The following is a 19256-nucleotide window of genomic DNA, read 5'->3' as shown; positions in this document are numbered from 1 at the left end:
TGCATTTATTCACTTGTAGCTTTGGGTAAATCACGTAGTCGCTCTGTACCCCTGCGTCCTCTTCTGAAAACTGGAGGTGATGGTGGTAGTTTTGGTGGTGAAAGTTCCTTTCCTCCATAACCTGTGGAATTGTGTTGAAGATGAAATTGTTGAAAATAATGCAGGTAATAAATAAATTGTAAAGTGTGTGTATTCAAGGGGAGAGTGTAGATGGCAAAAGGCCAGGTTAAAAACGTAAGCAATAGCCAGAGGTCAATATTAAAGTGTGACTTTTATTCCGAGGAAAGCATGGAAGATTTTATCGGTACGATGACTTGGTCAGATTGCATGGTAGAAAATGCCCCTGTTTGCAGTGTGGGTATTGCATTGGAAGGGAGTGGGTCTATACTTGGGGACCAGTGGGGTACATGTTGTAAGTATCCAGGCACCAGGGGGTGGTGGCTGGGACTGAGGTAGTGATAGTGGGATGAAGCGAAGTGAATAAAATTGAGAGACATTTACAAGGTCCTGTCTACTAACTGGGCGTAGGTGGCAAGAGAAAAGGAATTGAGTTCTCTAGACTGGGAAGCTGGATGTTTGGAGGACCATTTATTGAGCAAAACCACAGGAATGGAAACAGGTGGGGCTGGGGGTAGGTGTGATGTTTCCCATTTTGACTGGGTGGGGCCATGGGAAATCCAAATGAAGATACAAACGTCCAGAGCTCAGAAAACAGATCCTGATGGAGGATAAGGATAGAGTTAAGATGCAAATGACTCCGACACTCTCTCCTTCCACTCTATTCCCCAAAGGATCTTTCCCTTCCCTGAACTCTTTGAGCTTGTTGGTGCCACACAATTAGGCACTTAATTGCTTTCTAATTGATACGCGCCTTAGCCTGTCTCACCAGATAAATTTGCAAGCTCCTTGAGGGCAGAGGGATCTTTATAATACCCTCCAAACCTCTCCCTGGGCACCCAATAAAATTTATGAGGTGTATGAATGAGGGAGAGGAGAATGGTTAGCTTGTCAGTCATTGATGGTCCCTTTAAACCTCAGTTTTTCCATCTGTACAGTGGGAGTCACCAGGCTGCCTTCAATCCTTTGGGGATCTCTTAAATTTTCTAGTTTTTGTTCATCCCTCGGAATGGTGGAGAGGGAGCTGGGGAGGAGAGAGGAAGCAGTTGATTAGACTCCTAAAATGCAGGAAAAAGAAATGAAAAAAGAAAAACCAGAGGAGAGAAGCAAATTGTTTCTTTCCAGCAGTAACAGGCACTGAGCAAAACAAACAAGTCTAAGGGAATGCTTTGGCGATTATACAGACAAACAAATCACTTTCCCAAAGTGCTTCTTGGGGGAATTACGGCTCCTGGAAATGAAACACAAACAGATTATTAAAAAAGAGCTCCCCGTTGGGAGAGAAACAGTATTTACAAGAGAAGATGTGCCTAGCCGGACCTCTAATTGCTGTTCATTATCTCATATTGATTTAATTAGCTGCTGCACTCAGGTCTGAATTGCCTGCTGCCCGCAGCAGGGGACCGGCAGAGAGAGAGGGTTCAGATTGACCGAGCAGACTCCTGCCATCTCTCACCCTCCTCCTCCTTTCCCCTCTGAAACATGGGGGTCAGCTCATGGGGTGTCATTGCGATGGCAAAGTGGTGGCCATGGCTGGAGGCGGCCAGCCACATCCAAGGCCTTGCAGGCTGTTCTGTCGCTTTGTGCTCCTCAACTGGGGTGGCTGTGAGGAGCTAATTAGCTGCAGTAATTAGAGAGAGTGTCTTCATAATGTAGAATTAGAGTGGGTTGGCAAAAGCACAGGCAGATATATGGTCCGGGTTGGAGACGGTAATGGGGGAGAGGCAGGCAGGGGGAAGACGAAGTGGCCTCCCGGTGTGTCCTGTGGCCTCTGGAGGGTGACTTTTCTACCCTCTTCTCCAGGGTCGCCAGTCCCATGTCAGGCTGTTCTGCCATTTGTGGCCTCCTCAGTCCTCTGTGACCCAGACGCTCCAACTGAGCAGAAATTTCCAGATGAAGAAGAAAGGTTATTAGCGTTTCTCTCTAGTGGGCGTCTGGGACCAATTGTTTTGAAGATTTGGGGTTTATAATTGCAAGTGATTAATGGGGGAGTTGGCAATTAGGCTTAAAAGGTTGCTAATTGCTCTTCTAACATAATTGTGTCCGAGCGAGAGCAGTGTGTGTGCACAGGCGTGGCGAGCGGAATGCTTGGGGTGGGCATTAAATAGGGTCTGTGCCTCTCCTGCCTCCATCTATCTAGTCAGCAAACCTCAGCTGAGAGTCCAGGAAGCTTCTGGTTGAGTGCTGGGTGCTGGGCATGACACAGCTGTGCATGACACAGATCTCCCGCCCTCAGGGGGCTTACTGTCTGCTGGGCTTGGGAACACTGAGGTGTGGAGCTCCCTTATCCAGCCTACTTGTGCCAAGGCAACTGAGCCAACCCTTATTAGCACCCATACTTACTAGAGAATTCACAGGAGTGTTGCCCAGAGAGAGGAGGAAGGGCAGAGGTGAATTCGGCAAGACCACACTGTTTTGGAACTGCGAATGGGGACAATGATGTGTAAGTGCAGTACAGTCTCGAACCAGAAAGAAAAGCAAACGTGATCTTGGATGGGCTGAACAAAATATTGCAAATCAATGAGTTAAGTTCCTGCACTGCCTGGAGAAATCCTCAGGTCTCCTCACTTACAACCTAATAACTTTATATAGACACATAATTAGAATGCAAGCCTGGTAATCTGATTTTCCTTGTTTCAACAAGTAAAAATAAAAACAAAAACAAAAACAGAGATACATATACAGGTCATATCTTATAAGATATGCCACATCTGAAGGAAAGGAAATTCAGGCTTACGAAAGAAAGTTGGGATTTCCTCAAGGTTGCATAATCTGTAAATTAGGTTTCAGTTTTTTAATCTCATATTCTTTGCAAGAGACTGGCGGTAGCTTCCCCAAAGGTCAGATATGAAAATCCCTTAGATTTATCGCATCAAAGAGTGGCAAATAGGTTTTGTCTTGATCACAAAGTTTGCATTCCTTAGTAATGGCTACTTGGAACGTTGCATTAGGAAAACATTCTAAATATAGATCTGGTCACAGTGGAAAAATGATCAGCGACCAATGGTAATGTCTGCTTTGACTCGCGGAGTGGGTGTAGTGGTATGGATACTGCACATGTGCCATGCTTGATAAAATTCTATTTCTTTTTTAAAAAAGATTTTATTTATTTATTTTTTAGAGAGGGAAGGGAGGGAGAAAGAGAGAGAGAGAGAAACATCAATGTGCGGTTGCTGGGGGCTGTGGCCTGCAACCCAGGTATGTGGCCTGACTGGGAATCAAACCTGCGACACTTTGGTTCGCAGCCCACGCTCAATCCACTGAGCTACGCCAGCCAGGAAAATTCTATTTCTTTATCTTTCAGGTATGGGACCAGAATCTCAAAGAAAGGGAATAGCTTGCCCAAGGCCCTTAGTAGTCACTTGGGCAAGAATTTATTCACTCACATCTGTAGATCCAGTGCTGCAAGAGAAATAGAAACCGTGGCTTGGGCTCTTGAGGAGTATACACATTGCTGAGAGGGGCCAGACAGAGATAAGTAGCCTGTGTGTGTGCAGAGAGGGTCCAGAGAACTAGTGAAGGGAGAGCATCACAGAGGAGGAGGACCTTGGAGACTCAGCTATTCTGGGCCTCTGAAAAGATTGAGGAAGGCTAGGTGAGGTGGGGTTACAGCAAGGTCAAAGGCAAAGAGTTGGAGAGGAGATACATGCATCCGAATTACGGAACAGGTGGGCTTGGCTAGAGTGGAGGCTGTGAGTTAGGGAGTGGTGGGGGAGAAAGCTTAGCATCCCATAAGGAAAGAGATCTTTCATCATTTCTGGTCCCATTGTAATGATCATGGTGCCTTGTATAAGATAGGTGCTGAATAGGTCTTACGTCCATCTTTAGTCCTTGTTTTAATGTCATTAGTTCATTCAATAAATATTCAATGAGTGTTCCACCTATGCCAGATCCAGGACTGAATACTGGGAATGTGTTGAAAAATCATACAGACATGGCAGCTGTCCCATGGTCCTTACCACGTGGCAGGAGAGACCACATGGCAAGATGAAAGAGTTCTGGGCTGGGCATCAGGAAGTCTCGGCTCTGGGCTGTGTGGCCACAAACTGGCATTGCTGTTTGGAGAAAAATCACTGGAAATGTCAGGGTGTTTCCTCCTCCATGAAATGGTAAGTAAACATGGAAAACCACAGCTGAGTCCTGTCACTACCGAGCTTAGAGCTCACCAAGGGATTCCTATCACATGTAAAAGCCACCACATTCAAAGGCTCACCCTGGCATTCCTGCATGATGTGGCCCTGCCCGTTGCCTTCTCATCTCACCCCATTGCCTGCCCTGATCGCTCTGCTGGGCTTCCTTCCACTCACCTGCGCTCTAAGGTCATTCCCACCTAGTGTCTTCACAACGGCCTCCTCCACCTTCCACCTGCCTTCATCTTTGGGGCCTCCCTATAAATGCCACTTCTTCTGAGAAGTCTTCCCTGACTACTCTGCTTCTGCAGGAGCCCATTGCTCTCCGTGATAGCACTCTCTGCTCCATGTGGCTCCTGTCACACTTCGTTAGTGTCTATTGACTGGTTGGTTGTATTTTTTCCCTTTCTCTTCCCCTGAGAGTTTGTGGGCAGGGATCCTGTCTGCACTTCCTCCCATTTTATTCCCATTGTCAAGCCTGGTGGTGCCTGGCTCAGAGTTATAAATATGTGCAGAATGAATGAACAAACAGAAGGATGGCCCTGATGGGTTAAAGCTGCAGGAAGGTTGACTTGGCTGGACTTTCTCAGACTCGGGAAACCTGGACCCATAGCCTAACACTCACCTACCATATCCTATGTGGCCTTGAGCAAATTCTTTTGCCTCTCTGGTCTTCAGCGCCTGCGTCTGTAAAATGGGGGTCATCAGTGAACCCACTGCAGAGTGAGATAAAACAGCACTAAACTTAAAGCCTGATAGTCAGAGCTCTGCCCTGTTTGTCTATTTGTGTTGTTACTCTCTGTGTTTTCTAATAGCAGAATGGACTGCCTTGGGGGGTACTGGGAGGGTTGAGAAGGAAGGGGTGGGCCTGGGAGAAGAGCCTCAACCATCAAACCGGGTACAGGAGATTGGACAAGACCTTGGAGTGCCACCCTGCCCTGCACATCAGAGACTCTCCCTGGTTCCAGACTATAAAGAAACAAGCCCCTTGGAGCTCTGATTTAATTAGCTCGGTGATATTGCCCTATCGATCACTCATTTCAAGTCTGCCAACGAGGGGAAGTGTGGTTTGCCCGTCACCCTCTCACTTATCACGGAAGGAAAAGCAGACATCGACTTGTTTATTCAAGCCCAGCTGGGGAGTCCCCCGAAGCCCTGCCCCCTTCTGTCCTCCAAGCGCACGTATTTGAGTTTGGATAAATCTCTTCTTCACACTCATCAGTGAGGCCTTTATCGTCCTCCCTGGGCTTCCAAGGCCCTCTCCCCATCGCCTCTTTTCCAACTGCGTTAACTTTAATATATATATATATTTTTTTGATGGAAGAAGTGCTTGCTTTATCTCTGGTGCTAGATGTCCTAATTGTCTCCTTCGTCGTGGTAATACCTCATTACTTTAGCAGCCCCCGTCCTTTTCCAGAGCAGCCGTAGGTAGGCAGCCTTTGGGGTTCTTTTCTGCAGCTGGATAATGCTGGGCCTGGGGGGGACCCAGGCAACTTGGGGCTCTTTTCTCTTCCACCCTCCGTGTATTTATTGGTTTGTCTCCATCCCTTCCCTTCCTCTCTCCTTTGCTCCTTCAACCCCCTCCTCTTTCTTTCTCCCTCCCTCCATCCCCATCTCTCTGCCTCTTTCTTTCTCTCCCGGTCTCCATCCTTGAACTTCCCCCCACCCCTCCAGCCTCTCCTCATTTCCTGGAAACAGAATTCAGACTACTCAGAGAGGCCAGCTAGGATCTAGGCGCTCTGTGACATGCTCACCATGACCTGCCTGAAATTCCTTACTTCCTGGACATTGGAGCCCCAGTGGCCATGAATCTAGGGGTTTCCCAAATGTGTGGCACTCAGTGGGAGCCCCAGGAATCCCTGGTCAGGGGGCAGGAAGAGAGGGGCTTGAGGTCTGATAACTTGGGAAATGCTTCACGTTATTGAGGGGGCACTTGGAGAATCACAGAACACTTTGAGAAATTAAAGGCCCCGAGAAAGCCTGCAGGGATGAAACTTGTTAAATTTTATGTCAGCCAAAGACTTCCAAATGGATCCGTTTTGCCAAGAGCTTTAGGGAACTAAGTCCCTTGGGAAGTACTGGCTTCATACAACAGGGCTTTCTCTCCCCTCCTCCTTCTTTGGCAATCAGACTGCTATTCCCACCCCCCCACCCCCACTATTGTAAAGATTCTTTCTATGTTGTGCTTTCTGAGATGCACCAACTTCCTGAGGAGGAACTAATCACCCCTCATCTGTGTCCAGAAGAGATAAGTTTGAGATGCCAGGTAGAGAATTGTCACAGTCAATCTCTTCTTCAGAGTTTGTTCCTGGTTGTGCATTCCCTAAGGGCAGGTTTTGAGGGAAGAGACTATTTGGACACAAGTTCCAATCCCAGCTCCACCACTTAGTGGCTGAGCCTTCCCGGGCCTGTTGTTAAAATTCTCATGACTCAGTTTACTCACTCACTAAATGGGAGCATGAAACCTATGCCAGTGTTACTGCTAGATCATGCAAGAATTTATTGACTAATGTCAATGAAATGAGAGACTTCTGGAAAATATTTAGTACATTCTTGTGTGTGTGTGTTCACGTGTATGTGTGTGGGTGTTCATTGAGGTAAATTTCACATGACATAAAATCGAGCATTTTCAAGTGCACAGTTCAGTGGCCATAGTACATTCACATGCTGTGCAACCACCACCTTTATCTAGTTCCAAGATATTTTCATCATCTCAAAAGGAAACCCATACCCACTAGCAGTCACCCCCATTCTCCCTCCCCAACCCCTGGCAGCCACCAATCTGCTCTCTCTCTCTAGATTTACCTATTCTGGCCATTTAATATACATGGAGTTACACAATACGTGACCTCTGTGCCTGGCCTCTTTCACTCAACATGATGTTTTCAAGGTTTGCCCACACTATAACACATGTCAATGCTTCGTTCCCTTTGGGGGTTGAATCATATTCCACTGTGTGGCTGTGCCATATTTTGTTTATCCACTGACCACTCAGTATATTCTCTCATAGAGTCATCAAAGGCACTCTCTTCTCTCCTGTGGGTAAAGAGTAGAAGAAGTGTGATTTGGAGGGACTGCACTGGAGTGAGAATTAAAAATTAATATGAGACGGTGGGTAGATCTCCAAACTGAACATCAGGAGGCCTGGACTCTGCTTTTGATTTTGCTGTGCGACTTTGGGACCCTCCCTGCCTGTTTTGGGGCCTCAATCTTCCCATCCATAAAATGGGGGTTGATCAAGAGGATTTCCTGGTTACTTGCTCTTCCAACACGCCACAGTTCTGGACAACTCTAGACCTTCCAATGGGGTCACCCTATCTGGAGGAAACCTTCTAAGGGATCTCTCAATGGCTGTTTTGTCAGATTCCCATTCATGTTTCAGGTCCAAGGGTGATATAGACAGAAGGGCTTCAGCATTTCCACTTGTAAAACCAGGCAGGATGTTAAATTAGGCTTCAGTTCTAGGCTCCTATCGATGCCACACTAAATCTAATGGAGCTGGAATTTTTGCAGCTCTTCCTGACTGGCATGCTGATGAGGCTGGGACTAGTCACATTTGATTCGAAAACCCAGTGCTCATTGATCAGACCCACCTGCCAGCAGCCTGGTCAATTGCTCGCCAGGTAAATGGTTCTATGGAACCCCATGGGGATGCCCGCGAGCCCCAGGACCTGGATTTTCTCTTTGGTAGCTCCTCATCAAGACATGTTTTGAGAAACTAAGAATGTCTGCATTTATTTCTGTTAAAATGGAGCAGCTGGTCTAATAGGGACTAATGAGCACTCAAGCAGGGCAGTCCACTTCTGGGGTCAGGACTGTGCGTGCAAGAGCCACGTCATGAGCTGCAGCAGAGACAAGGGGGTTCTACTAAGCCTCCAGGGGGATCCGCTGTACTCAATCTCTGAGTTTAGGGGTCTGGCCTGTGGGATGGAGACCCCACAGCTGCATCTCAGACAAGGGCCTACTGGCCAACTGTTATCTTTGGGCCAAAAGGAGACCCAACCTACTTGGTGCTGTGGGGCCAATAGCTGTCACCTTGGGAAAGAAATAAAAAACAGCGTTAAGCATTAGACTCTGCTCCAGGAGGAAAGAAACCGTGTGTGTTACTCATGTTGTTCACCGTTACCCCTCCAATGCAAACACAGGAATTCATTCATCGTCAGTGCTCAGTAAATATTTACAGCTTGCCCTAAAGCCATGAAGCTGGAACGTGGTAAACGTGGCCTTTAAACCCAGGCAACCTTAGAGCAGAACATCTGGACTCCCCACCTGACACAATCTTTCTTGTCCCACATGTATCACATGCTGTTGTCATTGTCATCTACTGGACCGTGAGCCGCTTACGGAAGAGTTCTTTCTTCATCCTCAGAGCTCCAATCACTAGCACAGGGCTGGTGTTCAATAAATGCTCATGGCATGAAGTTGGATAAGATCTCAGGGCAATCTTTCTGCAGCAGGGTGGACTAGAGTTTTAGACTGAAAGCTGGAACTATTGTGCATCTCTGGCCCCAGCCAGGAACCTAGCACATGGCTGGAGATTAATATCTGCAGGCTAATCCAAATGTGTATCCAGCCCCATTTGACCCAACAGAATGAACCATATTACAGGAGGGACATTTAAGAATATTTTCATTCAAGACACATTGCCTGAGGGCCAATCATAGTTAGGACATGCTCTCAGCACCCCCATTTTGAGATGAGTGAACTAAAGCTCAGAGGAGTTGTCTTAGATTGGCATCCCAGGAAACAGGAGATGGAAAGTTGCATGTGGAAGATTTACTGGGGAATGCTCTTAGCAGATGCACTTGGAAGGAAGGAAGGAAGGAAGGAAGGAAGGAAGGAAGGAAGGAAGGAAGGAAGGAAGGGAGGGAGGAAGATGCACCATGCAATTGCTACTGAGACCTCAGCTGATTGTACAGGGAGCTCTGGACCTGGAATAAACATTCATGTTGGCCCCAAATCAAGGTATGGGACTGCACCTTTGTGTTCATGATGGTTATAATCTAGGACCTTTGGGTCAATAGACCTGCGTGTGCTCCCTCCTCTGGCTGTCCTAGCTATGTGACTCTGGTGACTTCCTCACCTGGCACTTCAGTTCCCTTCTACATTAAAAGGGGTTGGTGCTTCATAAATGAACCTAAAATGAAGCAGCACATGTAACACCAAAGATGCACCCCTTCTTTCTTTCCTTCCTTCCTTTTTTCCTTCCCGCTCTTTCTTCACCCGCCAGCATTGGGGTTAGACAAAGGAGTTTCTTTTAATTTGCATCTTGTAGGTGTGGGATATGTGGCTTCAAAGCCAGAGCCATATCCGGCAGCTTTTAACACAGGCCTTTTCCTTACCCCCAAGAGAGGCTGTTTGACTTCATGCCAATGTTTTGTTGATTTAAGAACTCAGAGTGCCTGTCGCCTCCAAGGCACTACACGTTCTGAAAAGTTCCTCCCAGTCCAGCCATTAATCACTCTCTGTAATTAAGTAACACAGCAACCTGTAATTAGGGTATTGATTTGCTGGTTTAATTGTTTACTCCTGGGCTTTACCTCTAGCCTGTGAGCTTCATGAGGGCAAGGACTGTGTCTGTTTTTATTCATAGTTGGGTTCCTATTGTCTGCTTCAGCGCTTGGCACATAGAAGGCTCCCAATAAATGTTGCTTGAATAAAGGAATGAGCAGATTCAGGGGTTCACGGCCACGTTTCTTCCAGGTATTACACTAAGTGTGGGAGAGGGGTTGGCAGTTAGCAAGGAAACTCAGTGACAATGATTCTTTGCATTTGGACGGTGCTCTATAGCTTAGACAGTACTTAATATTCACGAGTGCCTACGGTGAAAATGTGGATAATGATGATGACAATGATGATGGTGATAATGAAGATTATGGTGAAGATAAGCGTGAGGGTTTGATGGTGGTGATGATGATGTTGGTAATGGTAATGTTACCATTTTCTGAACTGTTATTATCTTGTGGGTAGCATACATGCATTATGTCACATGATTCTTATAATAACTACATATATTATTTCCATTATTTTACATATAAAAGAATGAGGCTCAAAGTAGTTGTCTAAAGTCATCCAGCAGGTAAGGGGCAGAGTTGAGACTTGAACTCAAGATTGTCTAACCTTGCTCTCACCCATGAAATTCTAATACTTTTTGTGGTCATGATATCAGCTAACATCTTCAATGTAATAATAATTAGACAATCCTCCATCACACAGCCCAAGAGGGACAGAAATGTTCACTATGGGACTTTTCCCATTGTAGGAGAAGGCTCAGATATTTGGAGGACCTTGAAATGGAAGAGAACACAGAGGTAGGGTTCTTGGACCCTAATTCCAGCATTGCCTCTTACTAGCACATGAACTTGAGTATGCCACTGTATTTCACTGAAACTCAGTTTTCTTGTAGGTAAAATGGGAGTGACAATGCTTACCTCACTGGGCAGGAGTGAGGGTTTCTGTAGTCATATGTGTGGAAGTGATTTATGCACCATAGAGCTCTGTGTTGTTGGATACTGCCAATCCAATGCCTCGATAAGTCAGTATCTCTTATGCTTTTGGCAGTCCAGTAAAATCTTCGTGTGGTCCGTTTCACTGTTTAAATGGATCGCCTCTAAGTCCTTTGGCTCTTACCTCCAATGGCTCCCAAACAACAACATAAACTGCTTTCTTCAAACACTGGGGGAAAAAAAAAAGACATGATGCCTGAACGCTGGACTTTAATGAGGGCAAGATTGATAAGCAAAAGCTCCTAACTCCATACAGTCTCGTCATTGGGCTTATGTTTCTCTGCAGTAAATATTCCATTTCCAGGCCCATCTCAGTGCCTTTGCACCAGAGCTTTATGCCGGTTTCCCCTCCAGTTGCTGGGGTGTCAGCTCAGACATCACTGATAAGCCTTCATGGCTGTATCGTATGAAGAAGCACCATCTACCCCATCCCCATCTCCACTCTCCGTGGTTCTATCGTCTTTCCAGCATCCATCGAATCAGCTGGAACTGCCCTGTCCATTTTCTCTATTCTCTGTCTCTGGCATGAAAACATATGCCCCACGAAAGCTGGGCTGTGTCTGTCTTGATTATTGGGGTATCCCCACATGTCTGAAAAAAATGTCTGAGTAAGTGACTGACAAAAACAGACATTAATAAGTATTAGTGAAATAAAGCACTGAATAAATGAATCCTATCCCATGCTACTTGGGGATGCCGTGTTGTGGATGGACACCGACCCTCTCAATCTCAGACAGGAGATGCCACATCCCATTTCCAGTCCCCTGAGTCACCAAGTGTCATGCCTGATAAATGGCCGTCATTATTGGAAGGCACCAGACCTTATTTCTCGGCTGGAGCTGACACCAGTGTCTCCAGCCAAGTGCGGGTGAGGGAGTGGTGTCCAAACTCGGAAGGGCCAGGAGAAGGCGGGTGTCCTGGTCCATGCTGTTTCTGGAAAAACAGCCCAGTTTTCTTATTTTTCTCTCCTTGTGAAATCTGCTGTCACCCTTTTGTAAAGATGTCTGAGAAAGTAAAAACCACATTTCCCAGATCCGGGGATGCAATAGTTTGTGCAATTACAACCCAACATATCACAGAAGTCAGACTGGCACTTGCTGCCTGCATAATAAATCACTCATTTTCCTGTCAGGGCCCAAGACCTTTAGTCTCTGGTAGACAAAAAATTAAGTTTACATTGCTCAATTAAAAATTCAGAAGTTTAAGGGCATGAAGAAAGGAGGATGTGAGTTGTATCATCATTAAATAGACAGAGATAAATAAAGCACTGAGAGAGGAAACTTGAAAAAAAAAGGGAGACAGTGAGAAAAAAAATAAACCTTTCTGGTAACTTGTCATGTCTCAGACTTAAGAATGGCAATAGAAACTTTATTAATTTCTTCTTTCTAATGGTCCCTATTCAGGGACTAAGGCTTTGTGGTGCTGAGAGTATTCTAGTCCATCCTCCCGTCCTCCTTCACTCCCTCCCTCTTTCCCCTCCCTCCCTCCCTCCTTGCTCCCTCTCTCCCTTCCTTCCTTCCTTCCTTCCTTCCTTCCTTCCTTCCTTCCTTCCTTCCTTTCTTTTTTCCTTCCTTCCTTCCTCTCTCCTTCCCACCATTCTTTCCTTCCTTTCTTCTCTTCTGAAATTTTATTTAAGCCCCTACTGCTTATAAACCACACTGCAAAGCCCTTGGCATATAAAGTAAATCAACCAGAATTCTATGTTGAGAGGGACCTATGGGCTACTTGGAGTAGAGAATATTACAACCCAGATTGACCAATACGGTGATGGTGGAAGCAGAGAGAGAGAGCTGTGGGGGTGCCCAGAAGGGGCACATCATTCAGCCAGGGAATGGCCAATGAAGCTTCAAAGAAAAAGTAAGTTTTCAGTTGGTTCTTTTCTTTAAAATCATTTTTTATTGTTATTCTACTACAGTTGTCCCAATATTCCTCCCTCTGCCCTCCCCTGCCCATTCCACCCCCCACTCCCACAGTTAATTCCCACACTGTTGTGAACATGTGCAAAGGCTCAGAGGTGTAACGGAGCATGGTGTGTTTTTGCACAGGGTGCAGACCCGATGGGTGGAGGTGTGGTGAGCATGACGCAGGGCTCAGGTCGTTGAGGACCTTGTGAGTTGAATGAGGGAGCTAGTACTCGGTTTCCACTAGATTGAAAGTTCCTTGGAGGGACTTCCTTTTTTATTCTTTTACTAGAGAGGCCTCATTTTCTTAGCCCATTGTTGGTCACACAACAGGACCCAGCAAGTATTTATTGACTGACTTTATGATTCCAGAAGTCACTGGGGAGTCACTGAAGCATCTTGAGCACAGGAGCAACATGGTCATATTTGCACTCTAGGAGGATCCTTCTGGATGAATGATGAGTGAACCTGGTTTGGAGGAGGAAGAGAGAAGTTGGAGAACTCGAGGCTTAGAGGCTGTGGTCAAGGCTGTTAATGGTCCCTCACCATCCAATTTCCTCTTCTTACTTTGATAAGAGAATCCCCTGAAGCTGAGCAGAGCTTAGGGCTGCCTAGCTAGTGACTACACTTCCCAGCCTTCTTTGCAGCTAGTTATGGCCATGTGACTAGGTTCTAGCCAGTGAAATGTGGGTGGCTGTGATAGGTGTGTCTTTCATACTACCTCCTTAGGAGGAAGCTGATTCCCCCTTTTTCCTCTCTTCCCCTTGTCTTGAGTGTAGTCGTGATGACGGGCATACCACCTCAGTCACAGTGACAGGGACCACACTCTAGACTGTGATTAACAAAGTCCGCCTGTGAACCAGTGCTGCCCGGCCATCTGTGTTTGTAAAGAAAGTCTGACTGGGATACAACCACACTTATGTATTTAGGTATTGTCTGTGGCTGCTTTCTTGCTATAATGACAGTTGAATTGTTGAATCTAGTGGTGGGGGGAAAAGGAAGTAAATAGATAAATACATAATGTGTCAGATGGCATCACGGTCTAAAAGGAACAACAACGAAAAACAAGGAAAGGGGCTGGACAGAGAAGGGGATAGTGTTACTGTACAGAGGATGGTTCTGGGAAGGACTCTTGATAAAGTGACTTTGAGCAAAGGTCTGGATGCAGTGAGGCAGGGACAAGCCACCTGTACATTGGAGGAGGGGGGAGATAGTTCAGGCAATGGAAGCAGCAAGTGCAAAGGCCCTGGGGTGATATTGAAACTCAGGTCTGCCTGTGTTTAACACTCTCTATTCCCATTATGTTATACTTATTCAATTCAACATGTACTTTTTTTGAGCACCTAGTATGTGGGAGCACGGGCCAGAGGATGGGAGAGATAATGGGGTCTACAGACTCAAACCCTGCTCCTCAGGGTGCTCACAGACTTGCAGGAGAGATAGACAAACACCGGAAACACCAGGCACGTCCTGATAGTCCCAGGTAGATGCAGAAAGGGTGACATATAGGCAAAATAAGATTTGGGGAGTGGCCTCTCTGGTCAGGGAAGTCCTTGTCCTAGATTTTGAAGGCAGGTGAAATTCCTTTAAACTCCTTGTTTCAGTAGTGTAAATATATTATACAAGTGCACGGCTTGATAAGTTTTCACAAGACGAATGCTCTGGCTGTAACCAGCAGCCTGATAAAGAGACAGAGTATGGCCAGCTGCCCAGAAGTCCCTTAAGGCTCCTCGCAGCCTCTCCCAGGCAACTCCTAACCTACTTTCGAGCAGCATCCGTTCATTTCGTCTGTTTTTATATACAGCATGTCCTCTTTTGTGTCTGGCTTCTCTCGCTTAAGATTATGTTTGTGAGATTCATCCATGTTGTGTGTAATTGTATCTCATTTACTCCCATTGCTATGCAGAATCTCAATGTGTGAATACACCATGATTTTTTTTTTTTTTTTGCCTCTTCTGCTGTTTCTGGAGACTTAAGTTGTTTCCATTTTTGGCCAGCATGGGTGGTGCTGCTATGACATTCTAGTACATGTCTTTTGGTGAACATATGTGCACATTTCTGTTGGGTACAATCAAGGAGTAAACTTGCTGGGTCAAGGGGTGTGCATATGTTGAGCTCTCGTAGACACTGCCAAATGGGTTTCCAAAATGGTTGCACCAATTAACACTTCCACCGGAAGCATATGAGCGTTTGAGCAACGTATCCTGGCTAACACTTGGTATTTTCTGTCATTTTCGTCTTGCTTCATTTCTTTTTATTTTTATTGCTAGGGGGGTGAGGTGGCATTACACTGTGGTTTGAATTTGCCGTGCCTCGATGACTAAGGTGGGTGGGTGGGCATGTTTTCGTGTGCTTGTTGCCCGTTTGCTCCTCCTCTTTCGGTGGAAGGGCTTTGTTCAAGCTGTCCGCCTATTCTTTCTTCCTATCGGGTTGTTCACCTTTTCCTTATTGGTTAGAAGGTGCTCTTTATATATTCTGGGGGTGAGTCCTTGATTGAATTTACCCTTGAGAAGACTCTCCCACTCTGTGGGGAGGGTGGCCTTCTCCCTCTCTGGATGGTGACGTTTGATGGACAGATGTTCTTACATTTAATAGATAGGACATGTTATTTATCTGTTTTTCTTTCAGCAGGATAGAATTTTCTCAAGTGTATGTGGATGCAGACAGTGGCCTTTTCCAGGGGAGGGAGGGGTTTGAGCAGCAGGAGCTGAGGAACGACTTCTTCCTTCCTTTCCCTCACTGTTCCAGCCACAAAGACCTTTCTAGTCGTCCCATACACCAAGCATGTTCTGTCTGCCAGACCTGGGCATTTGCTGTCCCCTCTGCCCAGAAAGCTCCTCCCCCAGGTCCATGTGTGACTTGCACTGCCCCTTTGTCCAGATCTCTCCTTAAATGTTACTTCCTGGGGAGAACTTTCCTGACCATTCTAATCTACAGTAGCTCTTGCCGTTCTCCTTCTTTACTCAGATTAAACTTTTGCCCAATGCTTACCACCACTAGCTATTTTATATATTTGCTTCAATTGTCTACCTTGCCCACCGGAATACAAGCTCCCCAAGACTGGAGACATCACTTTTTCTCTCCAGTTTCCTAGTTCCCAGCACAGTGCTTACATGGAGAGGGCAGTCAGTGGGCTTCATATCATGGTGGGTTTCTAGTGTTGTGCCAAGTGGTTATAAGGAGTTTAAATCAGCTTCAGCCACCAATCTCCTCCTGATAGCCATGGACTCCCAGAGAGACAGTGCAGGGTGGGGGGAGAGGAGGGGGGACTCGAAAAGAGACACCAGTGAAAAACAGCTTGGAGGTACTTGACAATTTTCCCTTATCTCCAATGATCCACGTTGTCTGGCCAAGTTGTTCAGGAAGGAGGCCTTATGATGCATCTCAAAGACGCAACCACAGCCTCTCAATCACTCAGCAAATTTTGGAAGGAAAAACAGATATCAAAATCGAAAGCACACAATAGTAATGTATGATATCAGATCCGTCATTCTTTACAGAAAAATGGACGATGGCGTTTGGGAAACAGCAGTTGCACCCAAAAGATAGACTGGCAGTTTTGACATGTCTTGCCAGAGAAGAATCACCCAACCCACCCTCATTCCCCCTGCCCCCACCCCTCCCGGCCTGATCACGAAGAATGACAGAATTACAAACAAATCAATCAGGCAGAGAACAGAAGCAGCAGAGATTCAGGGCTTGGGTGCTGATAGCAACACGGAATTCCAGTGTACTAGGTATCCGTGTATTGTCAATAATGGGCAAATGGGTGACTGCCCAGCAAGTGAGACTTGGTGGGACCTGTGTATGGTCTGTCCATGGTGCTGAATCACCACTACTTAGGGTTAATTAATTAGTGTGGGAGAGAAGTGGTCACAGTGGTCACAGTTATCAGCCGTTTGCTCCTGTGGGAGAGTGAGTTTATTGTTAATTAATGAAGGTGGAATGGAGGATAGTTATTCATAAATCCAATCTCACAAGCCTACAAGGGCCAGTTGATACCATGAACAGGAGAAGCAAGCTGTAACAATAGAGAGTGGTGCGGATTGCGGCTAACTACAGGGCACATGCCCCACCTACCTAAGGCAGCTGCCACATGGTTCCAGTTGGTTGACACCATGTGGGAGTTTGAGAGCAGAGACTCCAATCAGAATTTATAAGAGAAGGAATAAACCTATTATATGTAAAATAATCTTGATATTTAAATACCGGAACTAACCTTGTTTTAAGCTACCTTCTCATTTTAAGATGGGGAGACTGAAGCCCAGAGAGGGGAGGAAACTTGCTCAAAGCAGCTCAGGAAGTGGGCTGCAGGGTAGGGACTAGAACCTAAGCACCCACCTCCCGACTCCCAGTTTGGTGTTCTTTCCCCTTCTCTCCAGCCTCCTTTCCTGTTTGACAGAAGCAACCTCTTCTCTCTGAGCCCTGGACCTAGGAAAGACAGTTGAAGGGATAGTATATGGGGGAAGATGTTTGAGCAAACCAGTCCTGAATATTGGAAGAACACAGTATAGTCACATTGTGTCAACACATCCCTACTCAGCTGAAGTGTTAGGCTAAGGGGAGAGAGGCTGAAGAAAGGAGACAGTAAGGATGGAGGGGCTGGAGTGCATTTGCAAAAGTGTGTGCCCCTTTGGACCACCTGCAGGGTCTGGGACATCCTCTGGGAAGTACTTCCGTGGTTCCCAATGAGATGCTTCTCCTCTTTCTTTTTTTTTTTAATGTTAAACAAGCTTTAGGAGAACAGATCCTCTGAGCCCTGACCAGCATCCCAGTAGTGGCAAACTGTCCTTGTAGGAATTCTCTGTACCAGCCGAATCAAACAGACCAGGGAGAAAAACCAGGGTGTATCTGGTCTACCCAGGAGCCCCAACCCCTCCTCAACTTGAGCCTCATCCTCCTTCCTCTGCCTGGCCTGGGGCCTCTGAGATCTCATCCCCCAACGTGGGAGGAATCTTTCTCTGCTAACAATGCTGGGGACACAGTCTACATTAGGCGAATCAACAAGGCCATCTCAGAAGAGACCAAATAGGAAATAAGAGGCCCCATTGCCTAATGGGACTTATCAATTATGATCTAGGGCCATATTTCTTTGAGGGGTGATTGTTTCACGGAGTCTGACATCTCATATAGCTTTAAATTACTCACAACCGGGACGGCTTACAAGATAGCAGTAAAATCAGGAGAGGATTGGGCAATGTAATTATAGTATGGAAATGATGTTGATCACTCAAGCAGGGAGCAGACCTTGAATCGAAAACCCTGCTCTGTCTCCCCACCCCCTCTCGGGGCTGTAGAAAACACGAGATCTGGGAAACATGGGGGCCACCTTGCTGCTGCTCAGAAGCTGGAAGTTGGCCAGGTCACCGTGTAGGGGTTAATGAACTAAGGGGCCAGCATAGACCAAAGGATTGAGACCAAGGACAGACCCTACAGGTCATGGCATTCAGGATCTAAAGGCCAGGATGGCAAGCATTGCCCATTTTTTTTTTTTTTTGGTTTATGGAGGTAATAATTTTCTAAGCACTTAATATAGTCCAAGAATCATATCTGATTCTAGGATTATGGAGATCCTTCCTTCCTTCCTTCCTTCCTTCCTTCCTTCCTTCCTTCCTTCCTTCCTTCCTTCCTCCCTCCCTCCCTCCCTCCCTCCCTCCCTCCCTCCCTCCTTCTCCCTCCCTCCCTCCCTTCTTCCTTCCCTTCCTTCTATCCTTCCTTCCATCTGTTTCTTAAGTATCATCTTCGTTCCAGATACTATGTAAAGCTTTGAAGGGATAGAGATAAATTACTTCAACTGTTTAGTGAGCATATACTGCTTGCAAACATTGTGTTGGAATCCAGATAGAGAAAAACTTAATTACTAACATTATTCATTCAAATACCTATTGATGGTTGACTGGTTTGTAGAAATGCTAAACTTCTCATCAAACCCATTTCCTCTTCTTCCTGACACACAGCCAGGCTACACTTCCCAGCTTCTCTTACAGTTAGATGTGGCCACACGACTGGATTCTAGCCAATGGCATGTGAACAGAAGTGATGTGGGTCACTCCCTGGCCTGGCACATAAAATCATTCTGCATGTGATCCTTCACGCTCTCTTCTCAGCCTGCCAGCCGGGTGGTAACACCGAGGTGATCTTAGGAGGCTACTGTTGTGTCTGGAAGAGCTGTCAGCATATTGTGTCCCTGAATAAACAAGGGGGGCAGAACCCCTCCCCATGCCAGTCCTCTGCTGACTTGAACCTGCTTTGTACCAAGATACACTCACCATCATGCCAAGTGCATAAGAGGTGCATTAAGGAGAAGACGCACCTATACTCTTTGAGCTGCAGAAATATGGACTTTGTTGGTTATAGTAGTTAGGTAGACACTATACCAGGCATTGGGGGCATAGACATTAATTCAAGACCTTTCTTGGCATTTACTATGGCCCAGGCAGCATACTGAGTGCCAGAAATGTGGAGGACAGCTCATTCATTTCAGTCCTAGGCTCTGAGGTTATGGAGATGAATGATAAATGAATAATAATTAATTAATATCATCACAAACATTCATTAGGTAATTAATATGCTCAGGCTTAGTGTTAAGCTTTGGGACACCA

The sequence above is a fragment of the Phyllostomus hastatus genome, unplaced genomic scaffold (genome assembly GCF_019186645.2).
Source record: "Phyllostomus hastatus isolate PE091 unplaced genomic scaffold, TTU_PhHast_1.1 phas_contig_1162, whole genome shotgun sequence".
NCBI classification, from domain to species: Eukaryota; Metazoa; Chordata; class Mammalia; order Chiroptera; family Phyllostomidae; genus Phyllostomus; species Phyllostomus hastatus.
Note: the sequence above shows the minus strand (reverse complement) of the source record.